The sequence below is a fragment of the Aethalodelphis obliquidens genome, unplaced genomic scaffold (genome assembly GCF_003676395.1).
Source record: "Aethalodelphis obliquidens isolate GAN/ISIS:26980383/991018 unplaced genomic scaffold, ASM367639v1 scaffold8, whole genome shotgun sequence".
Lineage (NCBI taxonomy): Eukaryota > Metazoa > Chordata > Mammalia > Artiodactyla > Delphinidae > Aethalodelphis > Aethalodelphis obliquidens.
Genome location: NW_020837952.1, coordinates 45,943,513 through 45,957,632, shown reverse-complemented (window position 1 = coordinate 45,957,632; position 14,120 = coordinate 45,943,513).

The window sequence follows — 14,120 nt, the reverse complement described above, 5'->3', positions numbered from 1 at the left end:
TAGAAACATACAACTCTCTTTTCCTCTACATTCAAGATGAAAGCTGCTTTGTCAACCTTGGTTCCATAGAGAGGAGGTGTGGAGTGGAGCAAAGCTCCCAGCTGACCTGCAATGTATGAGAAATAAACCATTAAGATTTGAAGGTTGCTCGTTATTGCAGCACAACCCAGTCCACCCTGACTGATACACTGGGTCATTCATTTACTCATTTAAATGAATGAGAATCCACTCTGTGCCAGACACTGTCCTAGGCATTCTTAATATAGCAATAAAATAGACAAGTCCTTGCCTTCCTGGAACTTATATTCTAATGGAAGAATCTAGTGAGATCTAATTCAGCAACTCTTTAGCCCAGAAAAGAAGGGATATACTGTAGAAGAAAATTACCCTCTCTTCTTGAAGACAAGGCTAAAAATAGAAAATTCCATCCTGTAATATACTCTTAACAATCTTCTCTCAAATGAAGCCAAGTCCAGAGGGCATTGGTCCCTCTGCTCCTTCCCCAGGATACCAAAGGGATGTTAAAATCATATTTTAATTTTGAATTTTTAAGTTAAATGATTTGGAAAGGTTACAGACGGAAATGCCTGGAGAAAGGGCAGGATTTAGGAAAGTGTGAAGGTGTGGAGGGGTCTTCTAGATTGCAGAAGATAAAAGGCAGAGACGTGAAAGTGTAGATTCTTCTCCCTCAAACCAAATGGACCGCAGAAGCACCAAGTTATAGGATGAACTAATTCGCCAAAACATTAACTTGAGCTCCCGAAAAAGGTATTTCATTTCGCCTAAGACCCTATATTACTCACAGAGAGATGTTCATTTCCCACAGGCTGAAGCCCATTCTTCCTTGAGAGGAATCCTGAGCAGATACACAAATAATTAAACTGAACTAGACCGTTTTAACCCCCATGGCAGTTCAAACACCCCAGCCATCAAAGCGGGCCAGCCAAAACCAGCTGCTTAAGATCATCCTTTGAGGTTCAATGAACTAGGGCTTTGTTAGACCAGGAGTGAGAACGGATTTCAAAGACAAGGGCCCTCCTTGGGAAATGATTTCCTGATGACCTCTTCGAATTACATGCTTTTTCTCATAATACAGTTAGCCTCCTAATCCTTATTCCCTCCACTGTGAATCTCTCCTAAGCCCCTCAGCCAGGCTAGAAGAGAAAGACGGGAGGAATGGCCATGTCTCCCCAACCCATGACAAAATTTCTCAAATTAACCTTGTACTCCATAACATAAAATGAGCAAGAGACAAGTTTTCCTGCTTCTGACTCTGTGAGCTGTAGGTAACTTGAGTCTGTGTCTTTATTCAATGGTTTAATTTCAAAAACAAAAAGATGCTAAATTTTAAGCCTTGCAATTATATCACTTTCAGATGCCAGCATCACTGTCACTTTAATAGCTCCCTCTACAACAATTTTTGAAGATTTTTAATACTTTGGTAATTCTGTTTGGATTTTTTAGCTAAAAACAAACACATGTTTGAGTTTTAACATCAGGTGTTGCTTTTTTCTTTTCTGTAAAGTTAAAATAATTATAATTTTTAAAAGGATACATACCATAAATTCAGCTGCCCAGCTTTGACCTAAGACTATTATTATTGCTCAGAAATTTATCAAAGGGCTTTCTATCTAAGGAGTTAATATTACAATACTGGAAGAAAAGGGAATCAGAGGAAATGAATATGAATTCAGTTCCTAGAAGCAACACAAACCCTGGAACTCAATATCAGTTATGTTGAGAGTGTTCACAATAATCTGTTGTTTAAAAAAACAACAGCTTGCCTGGAAAACAGGACTGGGGGTGAGAATTCTGTTTTCGGACATTAGCTTGTTGGATGACCCCAGGAAAGTAACTCTGTGCACTGACTGTCTGCCAGGCATCGTAGGAAGCATTTCTCATGAATTAACTCACCTAATCTTCATGTCATCACCTTTGTGGCAAGTATTATTATCATCCCCATTCATGAGATAAGGGAATCTGATGCACAGAGAAGTTAAATAAGTTACCTAAGTTCACAATTTTCAAAGAAGGTCCTTGCCCGTAACTTTTTCACCATTGGATGTTCTTGAAAGTCTCATATAGGTTCACTGTCAGAAGCTTCCAAAATCTTTAGTTCTGAAGCCACACCCTACTGCTTTGTTTTCTAAAATTATGTATAATTCTACCAGTGACAGTGTTTTATGATATTTTTCTTTTAAAAATATTTTCTTTTGAAGACTGCAATCAAAACCTTAAACGAAATCTTTGGCTTGGGTTAAAATTTTAAAGAAGATGAAAGATGAGGCAGAGAGAAAACTCCACCGATTATTTCTTTGTATTTTTAATTTTCTTGTTTTTTTTTTTTTTTTGGCTTGATCATTATTTCTTGAGCATCTCAAGGGAGCCACTTTTAGCTCTATGTGAGGTCTTACTGATTTTTCTCAGGGGGACTGGGGCATCATCAGTTCACTGAAAAAAGCCTGAAGCAATAGAAACCAACAAGAATACATCATATAAGCATCTATTCATTCCTTTGTATTCTTGTTTTTGTTTTGAAATAGCCCCATTAAACCATGAATGATCTAGGCCCCAACACATCTCACTTTCATTTTAAATCTTGCAAACCAAAAAGGCATTACAGCATGGTGGCTCAGCTCAAGGATTCTGGAAGCAAATGCCTGGTTTAAAAAAACCTGTCTCTGCTACTTGTTCAGAGTGTGGGAGTGTTATTTCACCTCTCTATGCCTCAGTGAACTCATGAGTAAAATGACGACATCAGTACTGTTCTTCCAATGTCGTTTCGAGGTTAGCATGCCACGGGACGCTTGTTAATCACACAATAAATACGCGATGCCTATTATTCTAATTATTTTATAATTATGAGAACCCAATTACGAGCTCTAATCATAAACTTCTACCTTTTCTGAAGCAAAACTTTTCTTTCCTTAACTCTAAACAAAGGAAAATTAGTTACCCCAGAACTATTTTTAAGCATTTTCTATAAACCAGGCACCGTTCTAAGTGCTTGACAAGTATTAACTCAGGTAATCTTCCTTCCAACCCCACCAAGTAGGTACTGTTATCACACTCATTTTACAGGAGAGAAAGCTGAGGCACAAGGAGGTTAAGAAATCTACCCAAGGCCACTAAGGTAGTAAGTGATAGAGCTGGGGTTCAAATCCAGGCCACTGGTCCCACGGCCCCCAGTCCTACCCCACTCTGCTCTGCTGGGCTCTGAACTCTCACCGGCTGCTTTGCTCCTCCCCTCCCATCCCGCCCCCACTCAGGACCTTTGCATAAGCTGCTCCGTAGGCCTGGAACACAACTGCGCTGACCTGGAATACCTATTCACTTGGATAATTTTACCCCTCCCCTCCCCTCCTGGAGGACTGGGCTGGCTCTTCCGTCACCTCCTCCTTTCCGCCAGGTGCTCAGCGGGGCATTCATGCCTCCCCTAAGGCTCATCGCTGGAGTCCAGCAATCACTCTTCATTATCATTATCACTGCTGTGTTCTTTGTGAGAGTCCCCTGCAGGGCCGTGATCTCCGCAGGCGCAAGAGCTGAGCTTCAGTTTTCTTGGTGCCTACAACCGTAATACCTGGGAGCACCTTAGCTTATACATAATATTATATAATATACTGCATCATAGTATATATAATATTGTTTTATATATTATGTAATATTTATACATAATATATAATTATAATTATTATAATATATAATATTTTTATGTATAATGCATATATATGCAACTCTTACAGGGTTGCTCTGAGAATTAAAAGTTCTTTCACGGAAAGTGTTTAGATCAGTCTTGCCCCATAGTGAGTGCTCGGAAGTCCAACTCCTATTATGGTTAACTGTTACGAACCTTATATTCTGAAGGCAGGGTGGGGAGGGGACAGACAGATCCTGTCCCCAACTACAATACGATGGCATAAAGAGATATTAGGTCAAACAATTCGAAGTCATTTTTGTAGGTCAAAACTGTTTAGAAAAAAGGAATGGTTAAAGAGAGGAAATTTTGTTTGACACAAATTAAAATGTTCAGAGAACATAGAGAAGGGAGTAATTAATTTTGCTTGGAGAAGTAAAGCAGAGCTTTACAAAGAAGCTAGAACTTGATGGAGCCCTGAAGGCTGAGTAGACAGTCACTGAACAGAAAAAGGGAGAGATGAGAAAGCGTGACGGATAGACTCTTATGGTCAGAGCTCAGAATCCACTGGGGGGATGCCCAAATAAAGGCCAGAAGAAACCAAATTACAGATCTTATTTGAAGCTCATTCACAATATAATAAAAGATATTAGTGGTTTTTGAAGAGTTCAGAAGACATTATGACATAAGGAAGAGAGCACTCATGAATCTTGGTGCCAGCTAGACCTGGTTTGAATCCCAACTTCACTATTTACTAAGTGAACTTGGTCAGATGACAACTTCCATGAGCCTCATTTTTCCTTGTCTGTAAAATGGGTTCAATAGGACTTCACCTTTCAGGAGTGTTGTAAAGATTAGAGATGCTGTAGATATAGTCATCCCTTGGTATCTGGGGTTCTAGGAGCACCCTCACCCCACCCACAGACACCAAAATCCACTGGATGCTCAAGTCCATTATACTCCACCCTCCATATCCACAGTTCTGCATCAGCAGATACAGAGGGCTGACTTTATATAAAGCACTTCATGAATTACCTGACACATTAATGGTTTTCAATTAAGAGTGGCTCATATTATTATTAATGTCTTGGAGGACTCAATGCTTCATAGGAACAAATTCACTGGCAACCTGCAAGGATTAGTAGCACAAATTATAGTACGTTCAGGCAGCTAAAGGTTAATTACTATGATTTCCCAACCAGAGACTTTAAAAGGCCAAGAACTAATGTATTGAGAAGATGCATAATCCAAAAAATCAACGAATATTTGAGTAGCAATTTTCTGTATGTGAAGCACTTTAATTCATCTGCTCATCTCAATAGCCTTATGAGAGAAATTTCTATTATTATCTCCATTTGAGGGGAAATAAACTTCAGAAAATACCCCATGATAGCAAGTGGCAGAGTTGGGAGGCTCAATATAATTGAAAATGTAGACCGTGTCTTTGTCTATTCCTTAGAAGACTGAACACAGAATTTGTTTGAAGGTTTAGGAAGTTGTAACCTGATGGTCTCAGTTAAGAATGATAATGCAGGAGATTATACAATCATAAAATTTTGTGTGGGGTCCATCAACAATCATCTCTCTTAGTCTTCTCACTTTACAAAAAAGAAAATTGAGAAAAGAGCAATTAAATGACTCTCCTGTAGTCACTTGGAAAATTCATAGCTGTGCTTCTAGTTAGAGATGGCAGATTTAACATATGCTTTACATTACACTCCATCTCCAAAACCCACTAAAAAGACAATAAAGGGATTGATTTTAGAGACATTAACCCATAAGGACAAAAAGAATGAGAAGGAAAACAACAGTAACAACATTTTGGAAGATAGAAAGCAGATGGTTGAGTGGTAACTGGCTTAGCAGACCCATGAAGCTGAAATTTAAGTTTACAGTGGGGGAAGCCCAGAAGCAACCTGATTTGCACTGCAAAATCCAAGAAAGGCTCAGAAAGTGGCAGTAAGTAGTACCTCTGAAAGTGGCATGCAGCTGAAGCTGATATAGGATTTGCTAATAGTGTATTTTAGAAGTGGTCTGTTCACCCCCCTGGGAGAAGACTGAAGACAGACTCTCTAGTGAGGCTGTATCAGAAAGATTGTAGACAGAGGGATGGCAGGCATTACTGAGAGAAGAGATATCCTACTGAGAACAAGGAGATTCATTAAAGTACACATTCTGAATGGTGAGAAGCTCAACTTCTTGTCTCAATTTACCTCCCAGAAAACACTGACAGCCATGCTTTTATCCCCTAGACTGAAGGTTGAATGATTCTGGTCTGGGGACTCTGATCGGCTCAACATTAAGACTTAAAGATACTGATGGCCAGGTATCCTCTAACGAAATGGCCCAGCTAGAGCAGCTTAGTGACACCTAGGAGTCAGCAAGTCTTATCCATGTGCACAGATCTTTCTTCAGCTGCTTTATGCTCCTCTCTTAAGCTGGCCAGATTTAGCAAATAAAAAACTGTGATATTTGGCACATACTTACACTAAAAATGTATTCATTGTTTATCAAAAATTCAAATTAGACTGAGTGCTCTGTATCTTATCCGGCAACCTTGTCCTCTCTGAGATAAGAATGGACAGCCAAGAATCACCAAACATTTGAGGAAAGCCTCAACACAAAGACAATGACTAAAACATACAAATGGGGGAAGAGGAGCATAAAGACCAGAAAATGCAAAGAAAAGAAAAATCTCAAGAATTGTGCCATTTGTTTTCTCAGCAAGTTAAGAAAGGGTGTTGTACCTTTGAAACAAGATTAGTTTGTTTTAAAAAGAAATAGTAAAAAACATCAAAGAGCTACTGTTAATTAAAATTCTGATAGCAGATATGAAAAATTCAATAGAAGAGTTTGAAGGGAAAGCAGAGTTACAGAAAAAGAAAACATGGGCAATGGAGGAAAAAGAAGTGATGAAAGAAATAATTCAAGAAAATTCCCCAGAACTGAAGAGTATGAATTTTCAGGCAGAAAAGACCCTCTGAGCACAAAGGATGACAAATTGCCCCCAGTAACGGAAAAGTATAAGAAAGAAAAGGAAGGAAGGAAGGAAGAGAGGGGTTGAGCTAAGAGATATGTTTCTTTTAGTACCAGGAGGTCAGAATGAAAGGTAAAATGCTTGATAAATATTAAACAACTTGTTTACAGTTGCTCTAGTCTAGAATTAATACAAGAGTTTAATAAACCTATCAAGCTTTAAGAAATGAGGTTTTATAATAACAATGATATACATGAATAGGCACAATGTAGTGAAAAGAACTCTAGATCAGGGGTCAGAGATACACATTCTAGCCCTGTGTCTGCCCCTGTGTGACTTTAGACACATCGTTTCATGAGGGTTTTATCATAACCCTTTTATCATGAGGGTTTAGAATTTCTATAATTCTATTTAATTAAGCAGGCATGAAATATATGATATTAACATAATTGAGTATACAATTAAAAGAATTTTAAAAATCCATATCCCAATAGTACTTCTTAAATATACAACCTCCTCTTTCTCAAACTGCATTTCCAATCCTCTTTGTCTTAGATAGTACCTATTATTTTATTTTTATATAATGACAAATTCACATTTCCATAATACTCCACAGGTTTCATTCATTCATTCATTCATTCCCCAAATTCCAATTGATGTGAGGTATATAGTAATGAATTCTACAGGCATGGTACCTGCCCTCTTAGAGCTAGTGGGGAAGATAGTCAATAAAAAATTTTTTTTGAACAAACAAATAAATACCTTTCTATGTGGGATAAATGCTATGAAGGAAAATAAGATTCTATAAAAGAAAATAGTAAAGGGAACCACTTTTAGAGTTAGTGGTTAGCAAAGGAATTTTGGAAAAAGTGGCTTTTAAGGTAAGAAAAATAAGAAAATAAGAGTTTAGGCAGGCGAAGGGCATGAGAAAGAGCTTATCAGGTAGAGGAGAAAATATATGAAGGCCTTGAGGGGGAAATCGTGCTTTCAGGGAAATGATGGTTGGCCAGCACAGAGGTGTGAGATTCTCCAGAGGAAGAATGGTGTGGGATGAGGCTGACAAGGAGGCAGAGACTAGATTATTAAGGGTCTTTGAATCCATGAAAAGAGGTTGGATTTTATTTTAAGGGCAATAGGAAGGCACTAAATTATTTTAGGCATTGGAGTGACCTAATCTAATTTACAACTTATGATCACTCTTGCTGTTATTTTATCTTTTTGGATCTTTGATACCATGCTTTGAGATAAGCAGTGCAGATATTTACTGCATTGAGAAAAAGAAGCACAAAGACACTGAGTGGCTGCCTTGTGGACAGATCCAATGGTTAGTTAATATGGGGCAGACCCAGAGCAAGACCTTGGGTTTTCCAACACTACTTACTTAGTATATTGCCTGACACATAATACGAACTCACTAAATATTTGTTAAATGAATGTACATCACACCAGGACATTCTAGCTACTGAGACCCATGGGTCTTTTCTAAAGAAAAATGTGTTAAGTCAGCCGCCAGGGGGAGTGTATACTTCCCACATGTAATAGAAACATTGACCTTGGCAAAGACAACTGGCAGGAAAAAAAAAATCTTTAACTGAACAAAGTGCTTTCTCCAGTTTATACCAAAAAAGATTTCATGGAATAGAATTGGCAACATCACAACAGACCCTTTGTTATGTGTTTGAGCCGGCCATCTGTCCATGAGAATCAGCTATGGACAGCCTCCTGACTTAGAGTTCTCCTGATTTTGTTTAAAAGAAAAAAATGGTTCTTCCAAAGTAAAGTGTAATGAAATGGAAGTAGCAATATTTCCTGACACGATCCGAACTGTACATGCCGAACAAAAGACTTCTTATTTTTTTACCCAACCCTGCTGTTTTGAATTTCCTTGTACTTGTTTCAAAATAAAGTTTGGGAAGAAGAAAACTTTCCCTGCGGCACAGAAGTGGTCCAAGATGGCTAGAGGAGTCTACCTGTTGAAGAGGGCTCCAATCGCCCCAAGTGAGATAGAACTGCTTGTTTCCATTCTGCAGCCAGGGGAATTTGTACTACATATAAATGCATCTGGAAACAACACACACACACACACACACGCATGCCCACAAATACGTGGTTTAAAATTGGCTTTAAAAGACTTGGATCCCGAGACTTCTCTGGTGGCACAGTGTTTAAGAATCCACCTGCCAATGCAGGGGACATGGGATCGAGCCCTGGTCCAGGAAGATCCCACATGCTGCCCGTGAGCCACAACTACTAAGCCCACGTGCCTGGAGCCCGTGCTCCGCAACAAGAGAGAGTAGTCCCCACTCGCTACAGCTACAGAAAGCCTGCACCCAGCAAAGAAGACCCAACGCAGCCAAAAATAAATAAAAACATAAATGAAAAGACTTGCATTCCACCTGCCAACCACATTTCCCCCCATTTAACAGAGATGTAATTTTGTCAACAACCAATTTTTTGACAAAATTTTCTTGTGGTTCTCAGCCAATACATGAACCTGGATACAGATACACATGTTGTCAACTTTCACCTGAGTTGAGGGATTAAGGAAAGTTTCCAAAAGAGTCCCTTAAAAGTAAATCTGCCATCTATAATCCGAACTGATTCGTCATTCACTATGTGTTAAGATCAGGATTTAATCCTGTGGGAGAAACAAGCAAGGGACTGATATGCACACAATAGCCAACTCTGTTTTTGTTAGTATTAAGGATATTTTCCCTACATATATATATATATATATATTAAACATAAAGAACCGATATCCAGTAGATGACTGAGTTTTATTTTTTTCTTCTGGATGTACAGGGTCATAAAAAAACATACAAAGACCAGTAAGGGATCTCCTTAAGGTTTTGTCATGAGGTATAGACCCTTCTGTTATTTGTCTTTCCTTAAATCCTCTTACAGGCAGAATGAAGGGGATAAGAATGGGTGTTGGAAAAGAGTCTAGGGGACTTTGTGCTCAGGACCTTGGGTGTCTCATTATTACAAAGCTTTGGGCATTTTTTTTTTTTAAATAAGAAGTACCAATTCCATAACATCATGGCCTAGAAGCTTCTGGGTACATTACAGTTGGATTTTTATATTTTCTTTTTCCACTAACTTATTTAAATAGGCATTCACGATCACTCTAAAAATGTTAGTGAGAGTAGAAGAGGAGAGCATAAATGAGTTTGTGGTGAGAATGTTTATGTGTGGTGACTAGTTTCTAGTGCTTTCCCGTTATTAATTAAAATAAAAAGTAAATGGAAGAAACAAAAACTTTTCAAAGCAGAAGAAATGGATTTTAAAGTTTCCTAAAATTATAGTGATTTTTAAAAAATTCAACATTGCACAAATATATATCAGAGATGACTATGTAGAAGACACTGGCCCAGATGCTGTGCAAGGTTCTAAAAAGCTCTATGATATACTATTTCCCCCTACAGCTCTTAGGAACTGGAGAAGAGAGAAGCAGAGAGGTCAAGCCCTCAAAATAGGCAATATTAAGCGGACAGTGGTGCGGAACACAAGGAAGCTCAGACTAAGTTTTATAGGGATTCAGAGAAGAGACAGCTCCCGCTGCATTGAGTGAACGTGTTCTTGAGGGCTTTGGGCAAAAGAAAGAATATAAACAAAGGGACAGAGATTGGAAATCACTCTGGGCATAACTAGGAAATCCTGTCATCTCACTTGTCTAGAAAATACGTTAATTATAGGACAATACTATTAAGCTTGGAAACATCTTTAGGACCCAACATATGGAAAGTTGTGTATGGCATTTAGAAGACTCCCCATTTAATTGAGCAGAGAGGTGAAACCATGAAAGACTTTCCTCAGAAATAGGCTTCAAGAAGATTGATTTGCCTGAGTTGCATGAGGCAAATACACAAGAAGGACCCAAAATCTAGGAGACAACCACCTAACAGGTTATTGCAGCAGTCCAGACAGGAAGAGAACGTGTAAACTGGGGTGATAACATGTGCAAGGAAAAGGAGGGGGCGGAGCTAAGAGAAAATTCAGAAAACAGCCAAACATAAAAAGCGAATTAAATAAATGGGGTGAGACACAGCAAAGGAGTCAAATAGTTTCCGTTTGCATGACTAATGTAATATTTATAGCACTTACAAGAATAAAGAAGCCAGAAGGCTGACTAGGTTTCAAGGAGAAAAGAGTGATTTTGGTACTGAAAATTCTGTGCTGAGATGCCAGCAGTGCATATACAAGGAGAAGTCCAGCAGATTGTTGGAATTATGGGTCTGGAATCCAGGAAGCAAGGGAGTTCTGGAGGAAAGTTCTGTAGAGGGAAGGAGTGGTCACTGAGGCCATGGCAGTGGATGACACTATTGAGAGAGAGAAAAGGAGGGGAGAGAAGGGGACAAGAGAAAGAAAGGGAGCAGGGGGAAAGAATCTTGAGAATGCCTTTTTTTTTTTTTCTCAGCCAAGGAGGAGCCATTTAGGAAACTTGAGAAAAACTATTCTTTGTTGCAGGAGGAGACCTATTACTATCACAGTGTACAGGAATGACTTCAAGAAGAAGGGAATGTCAACAGGGTCATATGCCCTTGAGTGGGGAAAGGTGAAGGTAAGATTGAAAAAGGAAGAAAAAGCTGGCTTGATGATTTGAGTCGAAGGTGAAATAGGTATTTCGCCAACTATTAAGATTGTTTCAATGATGTCATTTGGGCAGAAGTCAGATCGCAAGTGTGTATGGAAGAGAGGGGAAGAGAAAGAGGAGCCAGCCGGTGGAGACACTAACGCAACAGTTCCAGTGAGCAACGAAAGGAGGGGATTGGTGTGCTAGTGCACGAACGTTAAGAGGGTATTTGTGTTGATTTTACATGCCCAGGTGGGTGCGTTCCATTTGGCAAGGAGGGCAAAAAGGAAAGGATGAGAGTGGGTAAGAACAGAGACAGAAGGACACATCTTTGAGACAGAGAGGAGTGGTGAGTGAGGGAGATGGATCTTCTCAATGAAGTGGGTGAGAGTCAGGTGCCATGGTGGGTCTGATGGTTTGAGAATCACAAAGAAGCATTAACGCAACCCCTTGGGTGGGGGTCAGGGGACACAGGATTGTTTCTCTCTGGGCTCCTAGACCCTTGGGCCCCTGTGAGTCCTCACTTTCAGGCCTGAGACTGCGCTCCACCAGGCTTCAAAGCCACAGGGTTGGAGCTCTCAGCTTGGTAATTCCAAGCATTAAGACCATGCCACCCGAGACTGCAGTGAGAGGCTTTTCCAAGCCCCTCCTGCAAGAAAAGGGACGCCAAGCAGCAAGGCAAAGAAGTATCACTAAAAAAAACAGGGTTGGACCCCAGCCACCTTTCTACCACTGGCTGCGCTAACATGTCAGAATCAGGGAAATGCCTGACCTCGTTTCTTGGGAAGAGTGAGGTGTGTATCAAAATACATAAATCCTAAAAAGCTCATTGTGAAGGGCAGAGCCCTCATCATTTGTATTTTGATCACTTTTAAATATTTTTAAAGTGAGCGCTTCCAGGGGTAAGGTAAATAGTCCCATTTTGTGGGACGCTTGATTAAATTCCAAACATATCAATGTTCCGGGGTATGCCTGGTGATTCTGATACCTTTGGGCAGGTTTGCCAAGAAAGTGCAAATGTGAGAGGAGCCGCAGTGAAACAAGGAAACTATTCTCCCAGTGGCAGGTTTCAGGGCTGTGCAAGCCAGAGCCGTCAGACTTTTGTCTCCCCAGTGAAGAGGAGATTAGAATGGAATAAATTAGCGATGTGGGCAAGAGTCGTTACTACATAACAATAACACTTTGTGCTCCATTCAAGGAATGCCAAGCCCTTCGACAAGACTCTTGCTTTCTCTTTGGACATCAAGGAGGCACTGCCTAAGCGCCTCCCAGGTCCAGAGACAAGTGTGTCTCCCCACCCACTTACAATATCCTCACTCTCTGCTCCTTCTTAACCCACTTCTTGTCTTACTTTCCTTTATGCCCACCTCTGCCCACTCCTCATCGCTAAGAAACCTGCCCAGAAGAAAACAAAATGGTACTGAGCATCCACTTTATAGTGGCAACCCAGGCGTTCACTTATTGAGATCATTACGGGATCATCACAAAAACTGTATAGACAAGGAATAGTCAAGCGATGGTCACAAATATTTAACGATTGGTTTGGCACAGCTACCTGCTAACCAGAAATGATATGGAACCTGCACTGGAGTGTGGAACTTTCATCAACTGGAACAGAAGTATTTCACCGTTTAGACAACCAGTACTGTTGAATCTTAGTCCTGACTTATCTCCATATTATAGATAAAAATGGGACCACAGAGCTTTTAAATACTTCACCCAAAGCCATGCATTGATTATAGGATTGGGACCCAGTGACTCAACTGCAAGCTTTTCTCCATCCACCCTGCTGGCTCCCTGCCTTCTGTCCTTTGTCATTTTGCGCTTAGAGATGAGAATATGTAGTGTTCTAGAGAGGACATGCAAGGGCACTGGAAGACTCTCTCCCAGGAAACCTCTAAGGCTGCGTTTATTAACTCTCTGCTGGTGCCATGAAAAGTCTTCTCAGTAGTGGCAGAGTGGGAGGGGAGGGAGTGAGGAAAAATTGACTGAAAGGAAAGCCTAGGGCTTCCCTGGTGGCGCAGTGGTTGAGAGTCCACCTGCCGATGCAGGGGACACGGGTTCGTGCCCCGGTCCGGGAAGATCCCACATGCCGCGGAGTGGCTGGGCCCGTGAGCCATGGCCGCTGGGCCTGCGCGTCCGGAGCCTGTGCTCCGCAACGGGAGAGGCCACAACAGTGAGAGGCCCGCGTACTGCTAAAAAAAAAAAGAAAGCCTATATTTTCTCTTTTCCCCACAGAGAGGCAAGAACCCTGTTTATTTTGTTCCTCAGGATACCCTCAGAGCCCAGCATGTGGTTGATGCCCAATACAATTTAGTTGAATGAATGAATGAATAATAATTTCTTCCACTTCTGTAACACTTTATATCCTTGTAAAGCATCGTTACACTGGCTCTCATTGGACCCTCAAGGAGTTCAGCAAGATTATAGGGCAAACATTGTTATTTCTGTTTACAGGTGAAGAAGCTAAGACACAGAGAGCTAAGGGGGTTTGCCTGCATCACAAAACCAACCATGGTGGAGCCAGGATTGGGCCCTGCCAACTCCTGGTCTGGGACTCTCTCTCCCACATTGCAGTGTCTCCTAAATATGAATAAAAGTTAACATAATCGAAAACAAAACAACACAATTTGCGACCTACCACATACTTGGAGATACAGTGAAAGAGCAAACAAGAGACCTGAGTCTCCTTTGTTCTCTTGCTTTTCCCACACTCGCCTCAATTCACTAGATCACCAGATCCAAGGAAGTTCCTCGCTCTTTCCAGGCCTTAGCCGCATCATCTGCGTATAGCACCTAGCTTTATATTTTTTCATTTTAAATGAATTCCCCTGGGGAATTCTTTTTGTGGCCTATACCAGCTGGCACAGGTCTCCCTTCCTTACTAAGTTCAAATATGACATTTCATAGACAGAAAAGAATGTCAGTCAATCTAA